Source organism: Sphaerodactylus townsendi, linkage group LG04 (assembly GCF_021028975.2).
Source record: "Sphaerodactylus townsendi isolate TG3544 linkage group LG04, MPM_Stown_v2.3, whole genome shotgun sequence".
NCBI classification, from domain to species: Eukaryota; Metazoa; Chordata; class Lepidosauria; order Squamata; family Sphaerodactylidae; genus Sphaerodactylus; species Sphaerodactylus townsendi.
The window spans coordinates 121540202-121565925 of NC_059428.1; the positions used below are offsets into that span (position 1 = coordinate 121540202).

Here is a 25724-nt window from a genome sequence, read left to right on the forward strand (position 1 = left end):
ATCACAATCAATCAGTTAGTCTTTATGGAGCAACGTGACTGTTATTTTCACTGCAACAGACTAACAGGCTGCTCTTCTGAAATCTGAGTGACTTGATTTTTATTTTGATCTTCCTCCAAGTACTCAACCGTGATGTAAGTTAGAATAAGAAAGAGAGACTGGCCTAAAATCACACAACAAGTTTCATGGTAAGCAAGGATTTGGACCTGGATCCTCCCAGCCTTAGTCTGACTCACTAGACACTATATTGCAAAGATATGAGAATTGTAAGAATATTTATTGGGTTTAATTTTTTAATACTTCATAGTACCAACAGCAATGAGACTAAAGCCCTTTCCACATGGGCCTATTACACTGGGATAAACCCAGTTAAAAAAACCAGGGGGGAACTTTGCACAGATCCCAATCCTAACGTGAATCTGCTCTGCCTCCCCACACTCAACTTGGGTTTTTCGACAATCACGTTATGTGTGATTCTTTTGTTTTAATGTGGCTGACAGTTTGCCAAGCAAACAGCTGTGGCTGTGAGCCACGTTAAAATAAGAGAATCGCATATAACGTGATTCTTGAAAACCCCTTCCCTGTCTCCCATCTGCGGAGCCATGCCGGGGAAACAGGCAGTATCATGGCTTGGGAGGTCATTCCTGCCTGTCTGCGAAGCTGCACTTCTCTGGCAGGCAGGGAGGGAAAAAGGCAGGCAGGGAAGTAAAAAAACCCACCGTCGTGCAAATGCATGCACCCCGACCAACATGCTGGCTGTCCATAGGACAGCCAGCCTTCTGAAGGGGCCAGGGTGAGGGTGGGTTCATATAACCCACCTTCCCCCCACTTTTATTGGCCCATGCAGAAAGTGCCTAACAGATCAAATGTTCTCCCTGTTTTAGAGCAACGGGGATATGTTACTTCTATAGATGCCCAAACCACTTGGAGTGTATGACAGAATGTTTCCATGGTCAGGGATCTTCACAGAGTCTTTTTGACTTCTGAGGAAGAACGCTTGAGAAAGCATCACCCACTAGCTATCCATTCCCTGAAACATAGGACTCTTTCAACCACCACCAGTTCACTTCTGAGCCCAATTCAAGGTGCTGACATTAATGTACAAAGTTCTAAATGACTTGGGCCCTGCCTACCTGAAGGAACACCTGCACCCATGTGTACCTGCCTAAGCACTGAGGTCATGGGGAGGCACTCCTTGTGGTATCCCCCTGCTGAGATACAAAGGATGGGGGCATGCAGGAGGGCTTTTTCTGTGATTGACACCCAGTTTTGGAATTATTCCCCTTCAGAGGTTCGCCGGGCGCCTGCCCTATATGGGTTTAGGTGCCTGGCAAAGACCCAGGGATCCCCCTCTATGATGCTGCTGGTTAGGAGTGGTGGTGGTGAAAGTCGGACTTGGTTTTTAACTTTTGTATGTACTTGTGTTTTAACAGATTTATATAATGGGATACTTTAATATTGTAGCTGCCTAGAGATCCTGTATATAAGTGGGGTATAAGTGTAAAAAAAAATTAAAAATGCCCCATAACCCCATGACTCTGTTCACAGCCCAGTTTCAGAAATTCTGTCTTTTAAACTTTTGTAACATGCCTGATAAAGAGACCAGGTGAGCCTGAAAGCTTGCACATTGTTTAATATCTATTTAGTTTATCCTAGTTAAAAGTATCACATGGATTTCATTCCAGTTTCCAAATTATTGCTATTAGTAAAGTTATTCTGTCCTGTGCAGCAACCTTATTTAAGTAGTTCATGTGTGTATGTTATGTGCTGTGAAGGTGCTTATGAGGACCCTATGAATTAATAACCTCTAAAATGTCCCATTCAACCTTGCTTGGGTCTCCCAAACTGAGGGCCATGGCTTCCTTTATTGAGTCAATCCATCTCATGCGTGGTCTTCCTCTTTTCCTGCTGCCTTCAATGTTTCCTAGCATTACTGTCTTTTCCAAGGACTCTTACCTTCTCATGATGCAAACAAAATACAATAGCCTCCGTTTTTTATATTCTAGGGTGAATTCAGACTGAATTTGATCCAGGGGCCATTTATTTGTCTTTCTAGTGATCCATGGTATCTCCTCCAATGTCACACTTCAAATGAACAAATGCTCTTCCTGTCTGCTTTCTTCACTAAGTTCTACCTCCAGGTATTGTAATGGGGAATGCCATAGGATGAATTATCTTGATCTGCCTCGCTTTATGGGCAGGAGCCATGTGAAGTCCCCCCCCCCCACAAAAACGAGGGGGGTGTTCCTGTCCCCAGGCCGGGTTTGTTGCCCCATGTGGAAGGGGCCTTTGATCGTCACTTTTTGTGATTCAGTTTGCTATAGTGTCTTTCCATTCCATTTTCAGGGCCACCAAACAGTTTTCTATATTGGCTTTTTATCTGCTTTAAACCTACGTACTTGGGTATATTGTTGTGCTTTTTTTTAAAAAAAAAGGAAAAGCACTTACTATTTTTAAACAACATAGTGCAACAGAAAGGGCCGCCAGTTTCAAAAATGTATTGTCAAGGTAACCTAGAAAAGTCCCAATTGGCTAATTTATAAAAAGAGCTGAAAACAAAGGTAAAGGCACTTGCCAACAATAGTTTGTTAGTTTAACTTTGACTTGCTTTCCTGGGAAAGAAGAAAACAGAATTTTCAATGTGATCTGTCAGCATTCGTTATGACAGAGCCTTGCTAGTTAGACATTCAAGAGCTCCCATTCCATTGGCAGGCTGATGTAAAGAAAACCACCAAACAGAATTCTTTCAAGTTGCAACTACAACTCTACTTAAATAATTTACTTTTTAGTTTTACCCAGACTATCTTTTAAAACTTAGTTGACATTTTTCGTTGACAAGCCTGCTTTACTGCACGAGATCAGTGGAGAACCTGGCAGACTGAAGGGGTGAAAGGAAGTGGGAGGCAGAGTGATCATTGCTGTTAAATGAGACACTCTTTTGCCATAAAAAAACAGGGCTGTCCGTGGCCATCGACGTTCACCATCTCTTAAAACCTCCCCCAAGACCAATGCCATTTTCTTTATGCACGCCACCTACTTGCGCATGCAGTTAAGTGCACCAAACTAGAGGGATAATTGCAAATGGTACTAATGTCGCTCTGGAGGGGGAAAATATTATTTGTTCTACCAGCTGCTGTTCACATGAAGGATTGTACACAAGGTTGAATCCTGCCTAAAAATTCCATGCATCTAAGTTCCCGACCCCCCCCCAGAATCAGCATTTAGGCCTGCAGTGGATAGGTGGGACCTGGGAACCTCACACTCCACCTACTGAAATCTTTGGCTTCTTCCGCACATGCAGAATAATACATTTTCAATCCACTTTCACATTTGTCTGCAAGTGGACTTTGCTATTTCACACAGTAAAATCCAGCTGCAAAGTGCACTGAAAGTGGATTGAAAGTGCATTATTCTGCATGTGTGGAAGGGATCTTTCTGTCTACTGGAACATTCTAACAGTTTGTCATATCTTCCACTGTCACAGTCATAGAGCTAAAGATTTGACTTCAGCTTGGTATCCAAGAAGATCCTTTCTTGTGGTGGAAGACCTTTATATGCCATCATGAAGCAGAAATTCTTGCTGCTGTTGTGTAGCCTAAATTCGGTTGGATCTGAGCTACTAAGTAGAACAAAGAAGTGTATCTGTGTAGCTGCTTAGGTCAGTATTTCTGAACAGAAATGCCCAAAATGGCTAGAATGATATACGGCCACCTGATCTATGCTCTCGAATACCAAATGATGAACTAAATCCAGAATGTGGTACAATAGTTCAACCTGAGATTATGAATGAAGGGGAATGTGCAATAGCTTAATTTGGGCTTTCACAAAGTAAAAGTACACTCCTGCAAATACAACGCAAGATGTGAAACCACAAAACCATTAAAACATAATCATTATGAAAAAAAAAGTACACAACCATTTTCCTGAAAAAATCTCCTGCATATGAAAATCAGGTATCTGAGACTCCAGAAGTATTTGTTAGAAATAAATGCAACATTTTTGTATCTCTGGTTTACTATGTTTAGGGTTATTCTCTGCAGAATACACCTCAATAACAGATCAACAAGAAGCAAATTAGTCGGTACAAGTAAAAATATTGTTTTCAATATTTGAAAAGGCTACTTTTCAAAAACCCTGAACATCTTTAAATGTGCCTATTTGGAGTTAATGAATAAAACTAGTAAATCCTAGTGTAACATTATTAAAACCTCCCCTATGAACTCCTGACAGTCATGGTTAAAACAGGCAGAAACAATAAAGGAAAAACAGCAGTCACACAGACTTATGCACAGCATCTGAATTTCGAGATTCCATCCACTACTTTTGTAATTCAATATTTATGTTACCGAAATAAAAGGAGGAAAGATGATAATGCTATTAAGGAAATGTATGTCTGTTTGAACAATACACCAAATTATGATTCCTTCCTTCCTTCCTTCCTTCCTTCCTTCCTTCCTTCCTTCCTTCCTTCCTTCCTTCCTTCCTTCCTTCCTTCCTTCCTTCCTTCCTTCCTTCCTTCCTTCGCCTATTTTGACCATATGCTTTAAAATGGAAACAAGACAGGGAGCAGAGAAAACTATATCTCTGTCTTACTATTTGAGGCTCATCTTGTTTAGGAATATTAATAATCCCAGAATTTAATTTATTCTTGGGGGCCTTCTTATTCTGTTATCCACAGAGCATAAAAAGGCCACCCTTCATATATAAAACTGCCCATTCCTCAGTGGTGATGGGCAATGCTTACTCTTGCCTTTTGTTTCCTGTCATTGCTTTAAGCAGAACAAAAAATTAAATGGCCAGGATGGCATGATGTGACTTCCAGGAAAAACCTGGAAGTGATATCATGCCTTTCTAAGAATTAGCAGAAACTCTGATAAATCCAGAAATTCACTAGAAACTCTAGAGTAAATTCATAAAGAGGACTGGCATCACTTCTCATTTCTTCTTGGAAGTGATGCCATTTGGCCTGACCACCACTCCTCGTTTTCCCACTGGTTGTCAGGCTATATCACACAAAGATGCTTGGTCTTTGATAAGTAGGAAGAGTTTTATCAAATCCTTAATGAACTAACATGTTTGGCTCATTCTGTTTGGCCTGTTCTGGGTCATAGATAGGGATGGCAGCATCTAGGTGGGACCTGAGGATCCTTGGGATTTCGAGAATACAGAAATGAGTTCCCCTGAAGAAAATAAGGGTAAATTCTATGGCTTTGTACCCCACTGAGGTCCCTGTTCCATCCCCAAATTTCCAGAGGTTTCCCAACTGGGATTTGGCAATCTTAACTACCCCATCCCCCCCATCCCCTCCAGCCCTTCTTCCCCGGCAACATAATCAGGGAGGCATGATTAGTCCCAGTGGTGGACAATTAGAGGGAATCTGTTCCCCTCCTCTGCCAAAGGGGTGGGACAGATCAGGCCTCACTCATTATGTGAAGGAAGAGGACATGCACTGGCTATTGGGAGAAAAAAGGATAGGGAGTTAACTTCCCACCTCCCTTGGGGAAGGCAATTAGGGTGATTGCCAGCACAGGCTACACCCAAGGCTCATTGTGTTGCTAGGAGCAAGGAGGAGGGGCAGCATCTTCCTGTCTCCCCATGGAGTGGGGGTCTTGGGGGTTAGGGAACACTGGGAATCCTAGGATAGGGCACTGTAAATTTGCAGACTGGCCCTGCATACTCAAAACATCCCTCCAGATTGATTATAGAATCATAGAGTTGGAAGAGACCATGAGGGCCATCAAGTCCAACTCCCTGCCATGCAGAAACACACAACCAAAGCACCCCTGACAAATGATGAAGTCCTGTTGATGTGCATCCTCTGACTAACAGGTGTGTCAATCAACTATGAATACAACCGACAGTGAAATCTTTCTCCACAGTTAATTAGCTTGCTGATCAAGATGTAATTTGGAACTCTGTCAAATGCTTTGCACTCCCTCAATCTACTAAGGTAGTAACTTGAAAACAAAAGAGAGTAAAAAAAATCTGTCAAGATTTCTCATTGACAAATATACATGGAATTCTGCTAATTACAGCTTTGTTTTCAAGACACAAGCTTTATAATTTTTTCTATCTAAGGCCCCTTCCACACGAGCAGAATAAAGCACTTTCAATCCACTTTCAGTGCACTTTGCAGCTGGATTTTACTGCGCAGAATAGCAAAATCCACTTGCAAAAATCCGCTTGCAAACGTACGGAAGGGGCTTAAGTCAGTGTGCCTGGCCTTAGCTTTCTTTTTTCTTTTTTGTCCATCTGCCCACCTTTGCTCCTTTAGGAGTCCTCAAAGATGATAGGCAGAGGTTCTAAGAGAATGTCAGCAGTGTTCTTTAGTATTTTAAAAGCAATTCAGCTGGATTTTAACTCACCAAAGGTACCTGAGTATTCTCTGACCAACTCATCAGTTCTGAGTTGCAATCGTAGTTCCTGATCATTAACACTGTTTTTGCTACAAGTTACACAGTCCTCGTGTTGTGACTGGGCCTGCCATGAGAATTTTCTGTCAGAGATGCCCTACACGTTACTTTCTGAGAACTCAGTTCTCAGGTATGCAGGGGCTTGATTCAGATCAGGAACGTGGCAAGTGAAAGAGAAAGGCCTATACTTTCACCCTGAGCTGGTTTTCCAATGTAGTTTCCCCCAATGGAACCAACAGTACCCATGGGGCCATTTCAGGTTTGGAAATCAGCAAGGTTAGTCCCATTGCCACATGCGCTCAGTAATTCAGTCCACACCTGGGAATCTCGTTTCCAGCAGGGAACCCATTGCATACATCTGACAGAAAATTGTTGTGGTGAACCCTAGTGTGACACAAAGATTGTGACCCATGTTAGCAGACCATGAGGCAAATTGAAGTTGAACAGTTCTGCCTTCTATGTATTGTCAGAGGCTTTTTAAGTTCTGCCTTCTGTTTGTCACCCATTAAAATTTCAGCATACTCCCTCAGTAGTGAGCCTCTCATTTCCTTGTTCTTTCCTTTTCCTTCCTTCTTTCCTTTGAAGACATTCTTTTTTGTTGTTCTTAGCATCCCTTGTCAGTTTCAGCTCATCTTGATCTTTAGCTTTCTCGACACACTCCCCACAAGTCTGGACTACTCATCTGCAGACTTCTCTAGTGACCTGTTCTTCCCTCCAATTCTTATACGGGTCCTTTTTCATTTTCAGTTCATCACTAGACTTTTTATGCACCCATGTTGGTTCTTTAAACATCTTTAATTTTTTTCTTCACCCCCTCCCCCTCCAATTGTGCAGCTATGCTGCAAATTTGGTGCCTCTACCCAAAACCAAAACAAAACAGCACCCCCGGAGCCCCGCAAAGATTACCCATAGGCTTCAATGGAATTTAAATGCCTCCACCGCAGCCAATGAGAAATCCTGAAAAGTAAAAAAAATTCAGTTTGGGAAGAGGGGGTGCGATGGATTAGGGTCAATTTGAGCAGGAGCACCAAGAATTAACCAGAGCTTCACCTGATTGGCCGTCTGAGATGCAGGAGCCAGGAGCCACAGAGAAGGTATGCTCACCTTATAAAAGCAGAGAGAGCTTGTTAGGGAACAGTTTGGGAGATTGGAGTTAATCTCACATGTGTGGTGGAGGCACAAGACTACTGGCCAGAAGAGTGTATGTACCAGCCCAGTGGTTCACAATACTTGGCTTCATCTGGACTTTAATCAATGAGATTATAACTGTTTAAATCCAGCTGTTTAATTGCCTAAAAGTTTGTAATTCTTGCATGTTAAAAATCATTACTTGGTCATAACTATGATTATTAGAACTCCAGCTGTGTGCAGACATTGTTTTACTTGATTTATACTGCACCTTCCTCCTCAGTAGGGATTTAAAGGGGTCTAAAATCTCCTTTATCTTTAAAACAACCAGTGTGTGACTGGTCTATGGAGGAGTGGGGACTAGAGGTGGTGATTCAGTAAGCCTATTCAGTAAATAGGTATTGGCTTTATTGGGCTTTACTGAAAATGTCCATCTTTTTAAATCCCAAACCCAAAATTTACCAATAAAACTTATTGGTTCTCCCCTACTAGTGGAAACTGCAAGCTGATCCTTGTCTGGCACTCTGTCCCACAGGTGTCAAACATGATGCTGGCAGGGGATTATGGGAACTGTAGTCCATAATATCTGGAGGGTGGTGAGTTTGACACCTATGCTCTATCCCATTGTCACTCACTCCACAGCATGCAGGGAGCTACATTCTAACTTGACAATGAAAGAGCCATGTTCATTTTCACCTTCGGCATGAGGCCTACCCCTTGCAGAGGCTCATAGGTAACCCATTCTTCTGGTGGCAACTGTTTCAAGGTGGGAACCTCCAGCCAATCAGAAGCCTCTCTGGGCAAGTGCCTTGCCCACTTTTCTGAAACATTGGTCACACTGAAGAGCGGTGTTCAGAGAAGATATGGGTGGCACGTTGAACAGCCCACGTGGGGCCCCACAGTCACTGAGCGGGTATCACTACTCAACCCCAAGAACATTTAGGGGGAAACGATCATCAAAACACATACAGGTTATTCCTTCGGGTTATCAGACTGATATCCCCTTTTATGCAGTCTAAAAAAAATTGGTCATAGGGCACAATCCAGTTGTGAGATACACTGTACAGGATACTTTGAAATGAATGGGAGCTCTCTGAAAATAATATCAGGCTCATCAATTCTTTAAAATATTTTTTGTGCAGGACAACTTCATGGTGGATCATGCCCAGGAAATACTGCAGTCCAAATGGAGTACAATCTTCCCCTTCAAAGAAAGAACTTATAATCTTTCATGTAAAACACAGAAGAATCATGTACAGCGATTCTGTAATTAATGCCAGAGCTGTTTTTTTAACCAATGCAAAGTGCTCATTAGCAATTACTTAACTATACATATATTAAAACTTAATTAGTAAATAAATTAAGCCTATAATTAATTGCTTTAATCAGGAGGCTTTTAATATTGCAATTATCACTTGATATATTACAGACATGCTACAAATACATTTCTAAAAAACACACACCACCCCATGCAAAGTTAATTAATCATTAAAACATATCTTGCAACATGCTCATTAATGATTTATTTCAGATATTGGACTAGATCCTTTTTTGCAGATACAAGCAAAGACAGTTTCCCTGATAACTGCAGAATGTATGGCAGACAGGGTCTAGAAATAAAAATGTAATGTTCTTAAATTTAAGTATTATGCAAGGAATTAACTTTCCAAGAAAAATCACTCTTTTAAAATCAGATTGCACTGATGTTTATTAAGATCTGGATGTTTATTAAGATCTGGACCACAGCAAGGTATACCTTCTACTGTCTTTGAATGTAGCGGGATTTTGGTTTAGATCTCTCCCCCCCAACCCTATTCAGATTCTGTAACCAGACGACTAACATTCTGCTACTGGAGTGAAACAAACTGCATAAATTTATTTCTGCTGTATTTTAATGGAGATTATAAAATATAAATTAAAATATAGATGTTTGGCAGAACTGTTAACCCCCCCGCCAAAAAAATACCAGGCAGAGAAGGGAATATTGAAGGGCACAATTGGGTGTAACTTGGAAGATAGTAGATGTTTTGTCGCAGAAACGTTGGGTCCTGGACTCCGTGAGGCAAAAGGGAGGACGAGAGAGGGATTTTTCTGACCTCTCAGAAGTCCAGGGAGGGTGTGGACTCATTCTGGACAACTGGAGGAAAGGTCCTGTATTGACCCCATAACTGGATACACTAACATATTCTCTGCAGCCTTGAGTGTGGGAAGGCTCACAACTAACCTAGTGGGTGGTGGGAAGAAACACAGACAGACAGCAAGATTTGCAAGGGGGCAGAAAGAGGAAGCACTGAGTCCCCTGGCAAACTATGGGCCACAGAAGTCGCCCAATCTCATTGATCACTAACAACAGGCCTGGAGTTCATACATTCAGCTGCCAGCAATAATGCTACTTGTCACATCCAGTATGAAAAGTTCCAGGGGTACCAAACCCACTATGACCAGGTTCTGTTGCCCACTGCTTCTCTAAACATCTTTGGGAAACATTTTCTTAACCAAAACATTGTAAGTTCTTACTGGAAGTGACAAAGGAATCACTGGAAGCTCTATGGTTTTACCATTGGGTTTCCAACAAACCCTAGAGCCATCTTTTGTCACTTTCAGGGTAGCTCTAGGAACCACAGGAAACTCTGTGGAAAAACCATAAAGTTTTTAATGATTGTTAGAGTTCTCCTTTGTACCATGCAGTTTTTATTCATGAGAAGTGATCTAGCACCACACAAGATGCTATGGGTCTTCCAAATCCCCAGCCGACAACCCTTCTGAAGGTTGCTTGGCAACCCTACACTGAAAATGGATGAAGAAAGAAAAAAAGGAGATCCAATTAGACTACATTTTTAAAAACCAAAAAAATAATAGGATTTTTTTAGGAGGTTCATGAACTTCACTAACATCACAAAGTCACAACTGAATGGAAGACTCATAACAATAGAAGTGATTGTTCCAGGAAATAAATCCTGTCTCTTTCAAAATTTGTTAGTCTGAAGCGACTATTTATGTTAGATTCATACATACAGTGTTTTAGTGCTTGAAAGAGAATAGGATTTGATCCTCAGCAACCAGCAGTTGCAGAAAGGAACCATAATTAGAATCAACAACACAGACTATAAAGTTTAGAATTCTGATCTCTTCACAAGATAAAGGGTTCCCTTCCTTCACAATGCTTTTCCACAGAGTAGAAAGGCATAAAAAGCTGTAAAGGAAAAGAGAAGTCTGGGGAGCTGTGAAAAAAAAGCTTTTTGATCACGCAAAGCGCCTTCTGCAGCTCAGGCGATGTGGTGAGGTATCTTGTTTGTTTGGCTGGTTTTCCTGAATCAGCAAATGCAGCCACATGCGAGAGACCTTACAGCTGACATCCTCTGATCAATGAAGTTCACTGCCCCATGTCATGTTCATGAAGACAAATTGGAAATTATGAGCCAGCTAGGATGGTGAGGCGATTAACCGAGAGAATGATCAGAAATGCAAAAACCCCGGGTGTGAGAAGGATTTAGCGAGAAATAAACTTCCACATTTTTCGGTGGTATCTTAAATATCATTCTCCTCCGCTTCCTTTCTCAGAGAGAACTACTTCGTATATCGCCTCTGAATGACGTCTGGTCAGTTAGAAAGGGAGAGGGCTTACGGCCACTGAACGTGTATCAAATGTTTTAAACCGTATCCTTTTAAGTCAATTTATTCTGAAGGAAGCTGGAGGAGATTGAAGTCAATGAGGACACTGTTTTCTTAATTTAGATGACGGCTGGTTCCCTCTGTGAAAGAGCATTTATGTTTAAAATGCACTGGGAAATATATCAATCAACTTGTCCATAAATCTTTCTCTCAGCCATTATTTTGTCTGATGCAGTATGACTGTCTGGCGTGGCCTTCAAAAAGGAGCAGCTGAAATAAAATTCATTTCTGCATCAATACTGCAGTCCTATCCATGGTGTCCCCCAAAAGCCCCATCGGTCTGAAGTTTTCTCTTTTTAAAAGTCCAGTGCAGTTATGATTGCCAGCCTCCCCTGGAAACCACCCACTGTTACATTTGATCTCAAAATAACTTAGATCCTCTGCCCTGGGTGGGGGGGGGGGGATGGTTGCTTCTGAGGGTTGGCTGTATGGCATTATATCCTAATGAGGTCCCTCCCCACACCCCACCCTCCCCAGGAGCAGCAGTGGCATTGTGGTTAAGAGCAGGTGCACTCTAATCTGGAGAACCGGGTTTGATTCCCCACTCTGCACATGAGCTGTGGAGGAACTACCGGTAGATTAGCTTATCTGGGGAACTAGATTAGCTTGTGCACTCCAACACATGCCAAAATCACATGGGTGATTTTGGGCGAGTCACAGCTCTTCAGAGCTCTCTAAGCCTCACCCACCTCACAGGGTGTTTGTTGTGGGGGAGGGGAAGGGAAAGGAGATTTTATGTGTGAAGAAGAAGAAGAAGAAGAAGAAGAAGAAGAAGAGTTGATTTTTATATCCCACTTTTCTCAACCTTTTAAAGAATCTTAAAATGGCTTACGATTGTCTTCTCTTCCCCTCTCCACAACAACAAACACCTTGTGAGGTAGGTGAGGCTGAGAGAGTTTAGAGAGAACTGTGACTAGCCCAAGGTCCTATACATCATGTGTAGGAGTGGGGAAACAAACAGCCAATTGGCCTTGCTGGCAGGGGCTGATGGGAACTGTAGTCCATGAACATCTGGAGAGCCGCAGGTTGCAGACCCCTGAGCTAGATTATGGAGAACAGGGTTGTAGTCAGACTTCGAAGCTAGGTGAGGCTATTATATTTACAGTGAGGGTTCAAACAAATGAATGGAAAAAGCAGGGCTTCCTCATTACCCTATTGCCAACCCTGAGAGGTTATGTGTATCTTAGTGTCTGCTAATTATTAGTATTAAAAATGTATGTTAAATACTGCTATTTTTAAGTTGAAAAGTTTTCCTATTTATAATGAACAGTTTTCTTAAATAAATAATAAACTTTCCTTACCCCCAAATCCCTTTAAGCTTTCTTCTTTCTTCAGAGTAGCTAAAGGGAGAATGCTTCTAGGATCACTTGAGAATGATCAGGTTCATTCTGAAAAATTCAGTTTCATCTACAGGGGTTTTTGGTAGGCAAATCCTAGCAAGTGCAGTTAGTGGCATTTATAAGACCGCTTGGAAGGGGGGTATCAACTGGTAATGTTCCCTGTCTTTTTTAAAACAGATTTGTTTCCTGCACAAAAACAGCCTGTAATTATTTAAATGAAAGCACTCATGTCTCAAATTAAAAAGGCAAAAGGCAATTTTTCCAGAGGCAGGCAGGCAGGCAGGCAGGCAGGCAGGCAGGGAGATGGATGGATGGATGGATGGATGGATGGATGGATGGATGGATGGATGGATGGATGGATGGATGGATGGATGGATGGTGGATGAGTGTTCTTAGTTAAGTGGTGTACCCAACTAGCCCCATCCAAGATATGGCTTAACAGGATTAGATAAAATCGCAGATGATAAATGCATCAATGACTATTAGCCAGAAGCACTAAATGGAACGTCCATGTTATGGTAGGGTTTAAAGATCTCCCAGAATTACAGCTGTCCTCCAGACTACAGAGATCCATTTCCTTGAAGAAAATGGCAGCTTTTGAGGCCAGACTCTGTGGCATTATATCCCACTAAGGTTCCTCCTCAGGCCCCCACCCCCCTCAGGTGCCACCCTCTAATCTCCAGGATTTTCCCAAGCCAGCATTGGTAACCCTACTCTATACTCAAAAGTAGCATACCTTTTTATATCAGTATTCAGGGGCAATGACAGTTGGGACCTTCACCATCCTCTGTGTAGACTTTACAAGGGCCCCTGGTTAGCCACTATGTGAAACGAAATGTTGAACTAAAGTGGTGGTTTCCAATCTGAGGTACACATACCCTTAGGCATATGTGAAAATATTATATAATGGAGAGAGGGGGGGAGGATACATTGATGTCAACATTGTAACACAAAATACAAGTCAAAAGTTGTGCAATTAATTTAATATTATGATGCATCGCAGTGCGGTTTTCCTTTGTTATTTAACTTTGAGAAAAGTTTCCTAAGTTATTTTGGCAAATATGCCTCTGCAATGAGCATGTGACTCTTCACAGGCTCTCACTCTCCTCCATTTTGTGAACATTCAAGTACAAGCTGCCTTTGTACAGTGCTCGGTGAGGTAGTTGGTCCATGTTTTCTCTACAAATTGCAGTTTTTGTCATCGTTTTGAATTATGTTTAAAATTAATTTTTCAATTCTAACTCTAATATGGGAGTACAATTTAGGACAATGGGCTGCCAAGTGGTACTCGAGAAAAAAAAAGGTTGGGAACCACTGGACTAAATCATCCATTTGTCTGAGCCAGGACAACTTTTCTTATGTGCACATTTACACATGTCTCCCGTAAAAGCCCTCCAGGTGGTGGCTGGCTGGAGATCTCTTGCTATCACAGCTGATTTCCAGTCGATAGTTCATCTGAAGAAAATAGCTTTCCAGTTCATCTGAAGAAAATAGCTACTTAGAAAGGAGTCCTCTATGGCATTATACCCCACTGAAATTTCTCCCCTCCCAAAATCCAGCCTTCTTCAAGCTCCTCCTCCCAAATTTCCATGTTTTTTCCCCAGTCTGGAGCTGGCAACCACTCTTAGTTGAGATCTTCACTGGATGCCCCTGCCATCATGGGTTACATGGATCGCTATCAGATGTGGGTCGATTTCCCACTTTCAATTAGTTTCAGAATAGTGACTGGAAATGTCGTGGTTTCCTTGCGTTTTCCCCACTGCCGAACCTTGGGCCACAGATCAGTTCCAGCTCTGTTGCTCCCCCCACCCCTTACCCCACATTCCTCCCATACCTGGTTGATTGTGCAACTTTTTGCCAGGACACGTTTACATTCTGGATTGGTGGGGAATTTCAGGCAACTGAGTTCATTTTCAGATTCCCGCCTTAGCAGTGACGCAATTGCTCCCAGCCAATTGGAACGCGCCAGGCAATGTGCAATGCGAATGCAGATTTTTCTTTAAGTTTCAATTTCGTCTCACTCAGCTCCTCCTGTTTTTCTGATTCAGTCATACATTTACTGGTCTAACGATAAAACAAGAACTCGAGAACTCAAGAGAACGGGAACACTCGGATTCCCCTACTCTTTTTACTAACTCGATAGAACAGGGGCTTTTTGGATAGCCACGGGCGCACATTTCTGCAGTAATGGATGGGGCGAACCTTCTATTGGAAAGTATCCGCCTCGACATGGCAGGACAGCCAATCAGGACAGCCCTGGCAATCTGGTCCCGCAGTAGTGGGGAATGTCCGTTTTTTTGGAATCAGAGACAGGACCAGATGCCTTGGCTGCTGTGAGGTCGAAGAAACAGCGACAAAAAGGTCCGGTTACTTTTCAAACTTGTATTAATCTACATCTAATTTACAGTGGGAAATCGACCATAGTTTCTTTTCTATAGCTACAGACAGTGGTGGGATTCAAATAATTTGATAAACGGTTCTGGTGGTGGGATTTAAATAATTTAACAACTGGTTGTTTACAAGCACCATTTTAACAACCAGTTCTGCCAAAGTCATGCGAACCTGCTGAATCCCACCACTGGCTACAGAAATTCTTTCACACTGTGATAATCACATGGTGCCATCTCTGGTATCCTGTAGGCTCTGGGAGAAGTCTTTCCTGTTTACTGGGCATTTCACTTTTCCCTTTGTTGAAACTGCAGTGGCTTTCAGCATTGTCTCATTTGAGTAACTGGCATTTTTATTTCTTAATTTGCTGCTTAGTTCATGATTAACTATGCCATTTGTATTTTATACACTGATGTGAACCGCCTTGAATATCCCCCTTATTAGAAAGGTGACGGCACAGAAATCTTTTGAATGACAAATAATCATTGCACCTTTTTTGAATTCCACAAGTTGTACATTTCACAAATCAGACTGTATGCACCAAAACTACAGATGGACCATTTTAATGAGATAGCTCAAGGCATCTTAATAAAATTAGGGCTCATCTAAAGAAAAAGGCTCACAACTATTTTTATTGCATTATTAATATGGTTAACCTGCACCCCTTTTCTCAATGTTACCAGTTTTAACCCATGTTCTAGCTGGTATTTTACAGATACCAAATAATGTAAACAAGGATCAAACAGGTTTGAGTATGCCCACAGCAGGAGTTTGCACAGCTTTCAATATATTTATTTTAAACAGATTTAATTAAACTGATCATAAACACCCATGAGATGAAAAACCTTCTTTTCCTTCAAAATTATTCGGAGTTGTTAAAATAACAACTTAAAGGATCTCTAGCATCTAAATGAGACAAATGCTCGCTGTAACCGTTGGAAAGAGATAAGACTCAGCAACTTCCATGTATAGTATAGTATAATTGACAGAAATATCTAGAAGCAAAGAAGAAGATTATGTTTGCGATGGCAGATCCACATATGAGGCCACTGAACTCTGCTAAGCAGAAATCACATGGGGAATAGGTCTAAGATGGATGGAATGTTATACTCTAGGTTGCATCATACTCTTTAGTAATAACAACTGTTCCATTGGGTAACACTTTACAACTCATAAGTTGGCTCCAAAGCAGTGTCACTCACTCTGAGCTCGTAGAAAGCCACATTCACAATTATTATCAACCCACAGAACTACATTTACTTTCATTTTTGGCATGAGCAGAGGCATATTGAGGGGAAATGGTGCCAGGAGACAAATCACTGCACCTGGGGGTGGGGCTCTCCCTCCCACTCCCAGCAGGCAGTCCCTTCTGCCCTCCCCTCTGGGGAGAGCAGAAATGACTGCCATCCCACAACCTCTGAAAGCTGCTTTTATAAGTACTGAAGGCAAGGGGGTGGGTTCAGGGAACAGGGCCACACACCCCACCTTGTGGCCACACCTCCCCAAGCCCCGCCTCTGGCCTGCTTATACAAGCAGCTCTCAGAGGACGGGGGATGGTGGTCATTTCTGCTCTCCCCAGAGAGGGGTGAGGCTGGGAAGGCAGTGTCCTAGGGTGCCCTTGACGACGAGGCAGCAGGGCGGGGCCAAGGACACCCAAAGACGGCAAAGTCCTGCTGTCTTGTCATCTTCCTGGTCATGTGGGGGGCAATTTTGCATCCCCCAAGTGACCAGATTAGTGGTGCCTGGGAACAGAGAGTACCCCACGTCCCTAGGTAATTACACCACTGAGCATGAGGAGACCTGCAGCTTAACCCTTCCTCCAATGGTGACTGTTTTAGAAGAAGAGTTTGGATTTATACTCTGCTATTCTCTACCTTTGGATTTATACTCTGCTATTCTCTTCCCTTTCTTTTCCCACAACAGACATGTGGGGCTGAGAGAGTTCAAAGAAAATATGACAAGCGCTAGGTCACCCAGAAGGCTTTGTGTGGAACAGTGGAGAATCAAACAAGATTCACAAGATTACAGTCCACTGGTCATGTGGAGGAATGGGGAGTCAATCCTGTTTCCTCAGATTACAGTCCATCTCTTAACCACTACACTGCGCTACACCATCTCTTAACCACCACACCGCTCTGGTAGAAAGTAACTGACAACCAGAAGTCCAACTGAGCAAAGGCTTTGCCCGGTTTCCCTGGAAACTGTAGCTGGTACCACACTGGAGAATGTTGCTTACAGGAGTCTGAGGTGGTGGGCCAAATAAGCTCTGAGAATCACTGCTGTATGGAAGGACAACTGGGGTTCATTCAAGTCCTCTGCTATTGATGCATAAGCCTTTCCTTGAGATAATTATGAGATAGTGTGCAGACATTGCTCAACAAATTATTATCAAAAAGTTAAGAAAGATGCCACATTTTCCAAACCCGAAGTTTACCCAAGGGAGAGGTTAAGGCAGGGGTTCCTGACTTGGGGCTGGGAACTCTTGGGATCATGGAGCTTTTGCCAAGGGTCCACAATTCGGTATCTGCACTAAGCAAAATGCTCTATATTCCTCGTGAGGTCTAAATCTGACCTAAGCCATAGAACTCTATGTTACAGTGAAGCTTAGAACAAAATGAAAAGAGGCATAGCTGTGCAGCACACTGGATACAATCAGGTGGAAAGTTATCACAGGATATGCATGTAACCACTTCACAACACACACAAGCCTTTATTGGCATATAAAACAGGACAAAAGTTTAAAACAAAACAAGGTTAAGAAATACAGTTAAAATTACTAATTTCCAGTATAAAATTTGCAACAGTTTCACAAAAGAGTACATCAGAGCTGTTCAGGAGATTGGGTATCTTATAACACTCATGCCACTGAGAACATTGCAATAAAACGGAATTCATGTATTTCATGCGTATCTTATTGTATTTAGGGCATAGAAACAAAGAATGGTCAAGTGTTTGAATTGTGAATTAGCCTATTATCTATAATGTCCTGCCATATGGTAAACAGATTTTTACCACGTATTTTCACATGATCAGAAATCCACAGCTTGGTAAGATTCTCCTCAGCTCCACAGCAGGATGATGCCATGACTGACTTTTCCAAGCACACTCAAACCATTCTTTAGTAAATTGAAAGCATCTTGTAATTACTCCTCTAATGAGACCTTTGTAAAGCGGTGAAATAATAATACAATGACCAGTGTTCAGCAAATATGACTGACAGGAATCCCAGTGCCTTGCTGAGGTCACAGGACGAAGCGAAATAGTTTGATGAATAGTCAACGGCTGCCATATTGCCGCCAATGTCATTGGATGAGCCAATAAAGAAAACAACTGTAAACTTAAGGACAGGGCCATTTTCACTCCTGCCCTTGTCACTATCCATACTGGAAAGGAACCACGTTGGCTCTTTTTTTGCTAGTAATGTCTAATGCAGGAAGACAGGAATAAGCAGAGTAGAAGCACCTGTCAGCTCTATTTCCTACTCTCCTTGATTAGCATGAAACATTAATAGGGCTTTCAGAAATTCTGGTCTGAAATGGGCTTTGCTAGAAAATGTGTCTGGCTTTACTATCCGAAAACTGTTGCCTTTTTTTTTTAAAAAGGAGATGGTGGAGATAAAACAAGAGAAAATAATCAAAGAAGGCTTGAAATTTCTATTTTTAATACAATGACAAATTATTTCAATAATGGTAATCGTACACGGTGTCATTTGTATAATGCAGCCCATACAAAATCCTCCCTCCCCCCCCCCATTAAATGTGCTTTTGCTTCTTCGGTCATCCCCCCCTCTCTCTGTCTCTCTCTCTTTCTGTCTCTCGCTGTCTCTTTTTAAAATGACACACACAAAATGATACATCGTGCTTTCTCGCAAAGAATTGAAAATGAACATCCTGTAATGGGTTAACGAACATTTTAATAAAATTTTCATTGTTGCACGTTTCACTTTTCCATACTGAGAGCCAGGGCTGTATCAGTAACCCCAGGCAATGCCTTAGGATAAAACAAATCACATGGTACTGAACTATTTTCACCTATTTATCCTTCTACTGAAAATATATTCATAAATACCAAATGAAGGCAGAGAGCAGAGCTAGTAAAATGATACCTAACAAAGATATTGCTCCACAATCCCTTCTCTTGTTGCATTGAAACCGTATCCTTTCTGAAAGTCTTAGGAGTGCAATTTGAGTTCTGTGAGTGTCTAACAAAAGACTGATTCTGCATAGGGAATATGGGTTCATGTAACCCATTTCAGTTGCCTGTGCTGCCATTTGCACAGTAGGTGCAGGGGCCAACTGGGATCATTGAGATCCCAGTGGCAGGAGGTGGTACAGTTTGCATAGGAAACACTGGGTTTCCATGCAAACCGCACAGCCAAGAGTCGCCCCACCTGAGAATCCACCCCCATGGGAATCCCTCCCACTTACAGGTATAACATGGCAGCTACCTGTTAGAGAATCCACTCTAATGGCGACCACCTGGGGAATCCACCATAATGGTGGATGGATAGGGATGGGAATTGAATGCTTCCAGCTTGCCGTAGTGCGCACAGGCAAGCAGGAAGTGTTTGAAACCTGGGTTAAAGAAAAAAAGCTGCTGATTTAATGACTTTCATTTAACCCAGGTTAAGGCAAATAGAACAAGTCAGAAGCATTTGGGGGGGCAAGTTCAGTGGGAACTCCCCCCCCCAAATGCTTTCCAAAAGGGCCTGAATCCATTCTATTTGGCATGTGCAGAATCACCCAAAGCCCAGTTATGCATCCCTATACCATAGCCCAATTTTAAAAAAAGTAATTTAAAAAGCAAGGTTGTATACTAATTCCCTTGCTTTTCATTCTTTTTACCTCAAAAATAAGGTTAAATGTTTAACACTGCAATCCTAAAGGGAATTACTCTTGTCTAAATCTATTCATTTCACTAGGCTTAGATTGGAGTAACTCTCTTTAGGACTGCACCGTTAGTGATCTCCCCCCTTTAAGTCAGTGCACCATTGGATCTCCATGTTGCTGCATGCCAGGGGTGGAGTGAGGGTGAACTGCGCTCAGGGCGCATGTGTGCCCCGTGCCCTTGCCACGCCCCTGCCTGCCCCCACCCCAGAATGCCCCCACCATGTTCCCACACAGGCACTCACCTGGGACGTCTCGCCTCCAGCCCCGTTGGCACTATGTCACTACTGTATGCTGACCATACTATAATTTTGTTGACAGCCCAGCAGGACTCAAAAGGGTACTAAGGACACTTGCCCAATATTGCAGCAAGGACCCCTTAGTAATACAGTATCAAAAAACAAAAATTACGGTCTGTGCCAGGATATTTAAAACTTGGGTATGGGATATGAACAGACACAAGCAGGTGGCCAGGTTCAAGTATCTAGGGGTGGTACTGCAGACCTTTAGTTCATGAAAAGCTCACTGTCAATATGCAGCTGACAAAAATCTGCTCATAAAATAATTTCTATGAACAAATGGTGGATTACGTCTCCCAGCTGCCCTTCAATTATTTCAAGCTAAGACACTGTGCCAACTTCTACGTGGAACCACGATAGGGCCACCATCCTCTCTCTTTGGTCCCTTGGATCAGGTTCCAGCAAAGTTCCTGGGAGCAGCTTTTCAACTTCCCCAATGTGTGTCAAATGCCAATTTATCCCTGGAGACAGACATGATCAAAGTAGAGACTAGGGTGTGTCTTGCATCCATTTACATTTGTCATAAATTAAATCTCAGTTCTCAAGGTCTAACCCCCTTGATCCTTTGAGAAAAATTATCAATCTATGTGACTGAGGGCAATTAGAAGCAAGTTGGGGAGTCTTGGTCTTTCCTTTCACTCGGCCCTGGGAATGGTGAATGAGAAGGCAAATTAAATTATAAAGCAAAGGGTGCTGGATATTGAGCAGCACATAGATTTAGAGAGGTCACCAACTTTTCTATCCTTAAAAAACTTTAGATCTGAAGCCTCTCCTGCCACTTATCTCTGGCGAATTCCGCATGGGCAAAAAACAGCGGTGTGAAAATGGTATAAAATGGGGTAAAATGGCATAAGAGGGTGTGCACAGTTTTCACACTGCTGTTTTTGGCCCATGCGGAATCCACCTCTGCCAGGTAGAGATCTTCAGACACAGGAAGGCATTAACCCTTACCAGATGTTAAGCACTTTTTTTGGTGGTCCTGGATGGGTGATATAGAAAGGTATCCTTGACAGATGTCCTTGTGATTCAGGGGTGATCGAAACCATGGAACATGTCTTTCTGCATTGCCCCTTCTATCAAGAGACCAGCTCAAAGTTCATTTCTCCCTTGTAAAGTAGGTACCCTGACAGTTCAGACTTGGGGTATATTAATATGTTACTTATAGAGGAAATCCACTGATTACAACAGAAATAGCAAAGTTTGTGCGGCAGCTTGCAGAATTCATCCCCCTCTGCTGAATAAGCTTGTATGCTAATAATATAAAATGTAATGTTTTAGCATTATTAATTTTTTAAAGATTTTGTGAAAACTTTCAGTCTGGGTTTTAATATGAAAGGTTTTGCTGGTGGGAACTTGTGAACAGCTGTGCAGGACTAAGACTCTCTTAATAAAGATTTGATTTTTGATGTGTATTTTATTTGGTCAATGTAATGTTGAGTTACAAATTTATATGAGCAGCAAGATTTCAGGTCTTTTTGCATGAACTGGAAAATAAGATGCCTCACCAACATGACCCTGCTCACATGAATAAATGGTTCTGGTCAGAAGAATCAACTCCGAGTCTAGCTATAGGCAAATTCTTCACTTACCACATGTTGCACTATTGATAATTTCAACAGATTGTGCTTGTGCCTAATTCTTATGGCCCAGATTTTCCATGCTAATTAACTTTTAAAGTCGAATGTACAACACATGAAGGCAACTATTTGGATCAGAATCCAAAGATATTGTTGAAAGCCAATGAATGCTGAATACCCTTCATTTCTAAATACCAGAGACGAAATCTACTCTTCTGCTCACTGGTTCTGGCATTGTTGAGTTTACTTTTTGGCCACAACAGCCCAAAAGCCAAACCACTACATAAATAAGATGGCAATGCTTTGCAAATATCCTGAGAGAATGTCTACAAAATAAACTGTACTTTTGAGAAAACATTTCTAAGAACAAACCACATAAATGGAAAAAAAGACTCCGGATCCCACACAATTTATCCCACCCATGGGAATACCTCTATGACCCATACCCAAACAGCTCATGTGCAGCGCAGCAAGGACCATGTGCATACAGCTACACTCAAAACTTTGGCATTAAAGGAGAGCTAGAGGCTCTCACCTTGCCTGTAAACTATCTGTCCTAAACAGATAGCGGAATTTAATTTGTGGAAAATTAGATCTGTACAGCTTGGTGAAGTGTATTCATGCATCTTTGAGTGAGATTCCTATTCAGTGAGGAAGACACATGTGCTCCATGCAGGTATGGAAATATACCAGATTGAGGCAATTATGTAGAAATATGTCCCATTGCTGTCAAAAAGGACTACTTCTATGTAATATGTTCCATTTCTGGATATTAAGCCCAATGAGTTATAACTGAGCTATGGATTCCATTTTCTAGGCAGTTTCTAATTCATCATGCTTACCCCCCCCCCCCATTCAGTGTTGGTTTCCAAGCATACATGTTTATTTCACTTGTCCATATATGTCAGATAACATAATAAATATTTACCGGCTGCAATTTACCTCGCAGATTAAACAATAAAGCAGAAGTATACCAACCGGCTGGATAGTCAACACATTCCTTGTTTTGAATAATGAAGTTAATTGCATTCTTCTGCAAGAGACTTGTGATGATAATGGACCTTTTCAGCCAGGAAGAATTGCATAAACATGCCAAATGAGGCATCTTTGTTGGGAACTTCATTTAGGAGAGTTTGGGCAGGAATCATCTGAACATTCATAGATAGGAAAGGGATATATTTGTCGGCTATTTGGCCCAAAGGCCGCCAAGCTAAGATGCACCCCATCCTATATATGGTCCCTTGAAAAGGCATCCCAGAGTGTTCAGATGCTGGTAAGCATGTCCAAGGCTTTAGCCAAAATCTGCTAACAGTGAAATGTCAAGCAGTCTTACACCATTCTATACCCACTGACTTCGGTGGACTTAGAAGGGTGCAGCTCTGGGGTAAGACTGTATGGAAACTGTGGATGTGCAGTGTATAGTGGTATATGTATTTGTGTTTTTTCCTTCTTTTCTTTTTTGGCATTGGGAAAATGACCATTTATTATATATATTTTTAAAAAGATCACGTTGTTAGGTACCTGTCTCTTCCTGCCTCTCTTTCACACATTTCCCTTTGGAAAAGTTATCACAACGGAAACCAGACTGAGGATAAAACACAGCAAGTGGTCATCGTGTGGGCTGAAATCCCCAAGCAGCAACCCTATGCAATAAGATTTACTTCAGAGTAAAATCACACAGGACAGTCTTTTGAACACTGAGAAATGGAAATCTGCACACGCAGCTACATAAGCATGGAATTATTTTTATGTAAGTATGCCTCAAAGGAACATGTCATTCTATCCTCTTGGAGTCATACCATGTCCACTTATGTGCATATTTGGGAACTGACACCATTGACATCGTATATCCTTTCGCATCTTTCTTCGGAGGAAAATTTCACAACCCCTTGAAACAGAAGGAATTTGTCCAGTTCATCTTTTCATAGATGGCAGCCAATATTCACGGATGCTGCAAAATCCTGGAGGAAATGATTTTTGCCAACCAACCCGTTTAACCCCCACTTCGGGCATAAAGCCTTCTACAAAACCAAAGCAACAGGTTTTCGAGACCAAGAGTTCGTACTCTCGCTTTCTACAGAGCGGGGGCCACTTTGATGTGAAGCAGACACTTCAAGACAACCATCTGTTGCCTTGTGAGTGTAGGTTACTCCGCCTGCCAGGCTAACAATCCAGAGAGATGTTTTTAACTGTTGGGGATGGAAAAAGATTCAGAGTGTATTTCAGTGTCCAGGAAGAGGCAAACAGAAGTATCTATGACATGTAAGGAGAAGGCATTAAAAAAGAAAACTGAAGTGGACTCCCTCCCCTCCCCCACACATACCTTAGAATCAGATACATCCTGGTTTTTAAAACATTAGACGGTCAACAGGAACCAGAATTCTCTCTGCCTTCATTTCTACAACAGGCTAAAACTCTTGACAGCATTAGGATAAGTACAATGCATTTTCTCTGTGTGTCTTGCGTGGTCTAGTAAAAATGCTTCCCAGTCTGCGAGCTTGTCAATCTTTAATAGAAACTCATTAATTATTTGTGGGCAAGAGATTGAAGCAGCTAATAGCTTAAATATATTCCTCCATTTCATTGCATCAGTAGCTCTAAATTAATGCCTTCAATTTTTTCCTCTTTGCCCATTAAAAAAAAATTATAGGGAAATATAAATAAATAAAGCAAGGCAGATATAAAACCGTCCTTTGAATAAACAGGTAAACATCTGGCAAAGAGAAGGAAAGCAAATGTCTTAGGGACGGTAAAAAAAATTCTCTAGCAGGCAGAACAAATGAGATTTTCTTGCATGCTTAATATGATGATCCCCCCCTTTGCAACAGCCAAATCAATTGTAATTATTCCATGTATATCAAGCAAATAAAAAGAAAAGGAGAAAAGGGGAGGGAAAACTGTGACTTTGATTTCTTAATTCTTCCCTCTGTAGTGACCTGCTCCAAAGATATTTACCCCTTGCTTTGTTTGAAAGGGAAAAAAAAACTAGTAATAATAAAAGGAGAAAGGAAGCTTTAAGGTGGGACATGCACAGTTCCTCATGAAATCAAAACCTCCTCATTTTAACTAATTAAAAACAAAGCTTCCCTGACATTAACCTGCAGTAAAGCAAATTTATAGGCAGATGTAGACCACTGCTGTCCAAAAAGTTAGTCTGCAACTTGTCAGAAAGCTGCTTTTGCCAATCACATGCCACACTTCGACACTCCTCCCTTGACCCCCGAGCCTTTGCAGAGAGCGGAGAATGACATTCCCTGGCATATCAGCACTGGTGCCAGCAGCGAGTCCCATTCAGAAGGGAAATCAGAAAGCCAGTCCCATTCAAGCAGGCAACGGATGGTCCCCAAACGTGACCCCTGCGGCTGGCACCGTGCAGCCAGCCAGCCACCAAAACCCTAACAGCAGCCAGGACTGACCCATTCAGCACAACAGCTGCCACTGATCTGACCAGAGCCCCAGTCCTGCTGCAGAGTCCCTTGCCTCCTCCATCAAGCCGTACCTTTCCCCAAGCAGCTCTGCCGCACCGCCACCCACAGAACAGGACAGAAGAGACAACGCACTTACTGTAAAAGTCCCAGGAAGCAAAGTTCCCATCCCAGAGAGAGAGGCACTCTTTGCAGGATTTCCATTCCCTGCAAAGGGGGTTAAAGCCCTGGCGAAGAAATATTACGCCCAAACCTGAGGCAGACTGCCTGTTTTAGAGAGACTACATTTTGTTTCTAGCCAGGATGATAAACCCGGGCGAAACCTGTTTTTTCCTTTTTAAGCACCTTGGCGAATGAGGCTCGGCACTGCTTCCAGTCGCCAAAGCCCAATCAATATGGAAGGAGCGGTATTTTATGATTGGAGAAGTTGTTGTGTTTTTGGTGGTGAAATTCATTATTTAGTATCTGAACCCTCAGCATTTCAGTATCATTTATTCATAAAGTCCCTTTTTGCCAGGAGGAAATGGATACAGCTGTAGAGAGAGAGAGAGAGAGAGAGAGAGAGAGAAGGGAGTGTGTGTGTGTGTATGTGTGTG

At 42.1% G+C, this 25724-nt stretch overlaps 1 long non-coding RNA gene across 2 annotated transcripts in view; it reads right to left on the minus strand.

Annotated features, from left to right (window-relative positions):
* LOC125430842 overlaps positions 1-25514 on the minus strand; it is a 234366-nt gene extending 208852 nt beyond the window's left edge. For both annotated transcript variants that reach the window (XR_007244227.1, XR_007244228.1), the window contains exon 1: positions 25268-25514. This is a non-coding gene — a long non-coding RNA (uncharacterized LOC125430842). The remainder of the gene's footprint in view (positions 1-25267) is intronic.
* Positions 25515-25724: the final 210 nt, after the last annotated feature.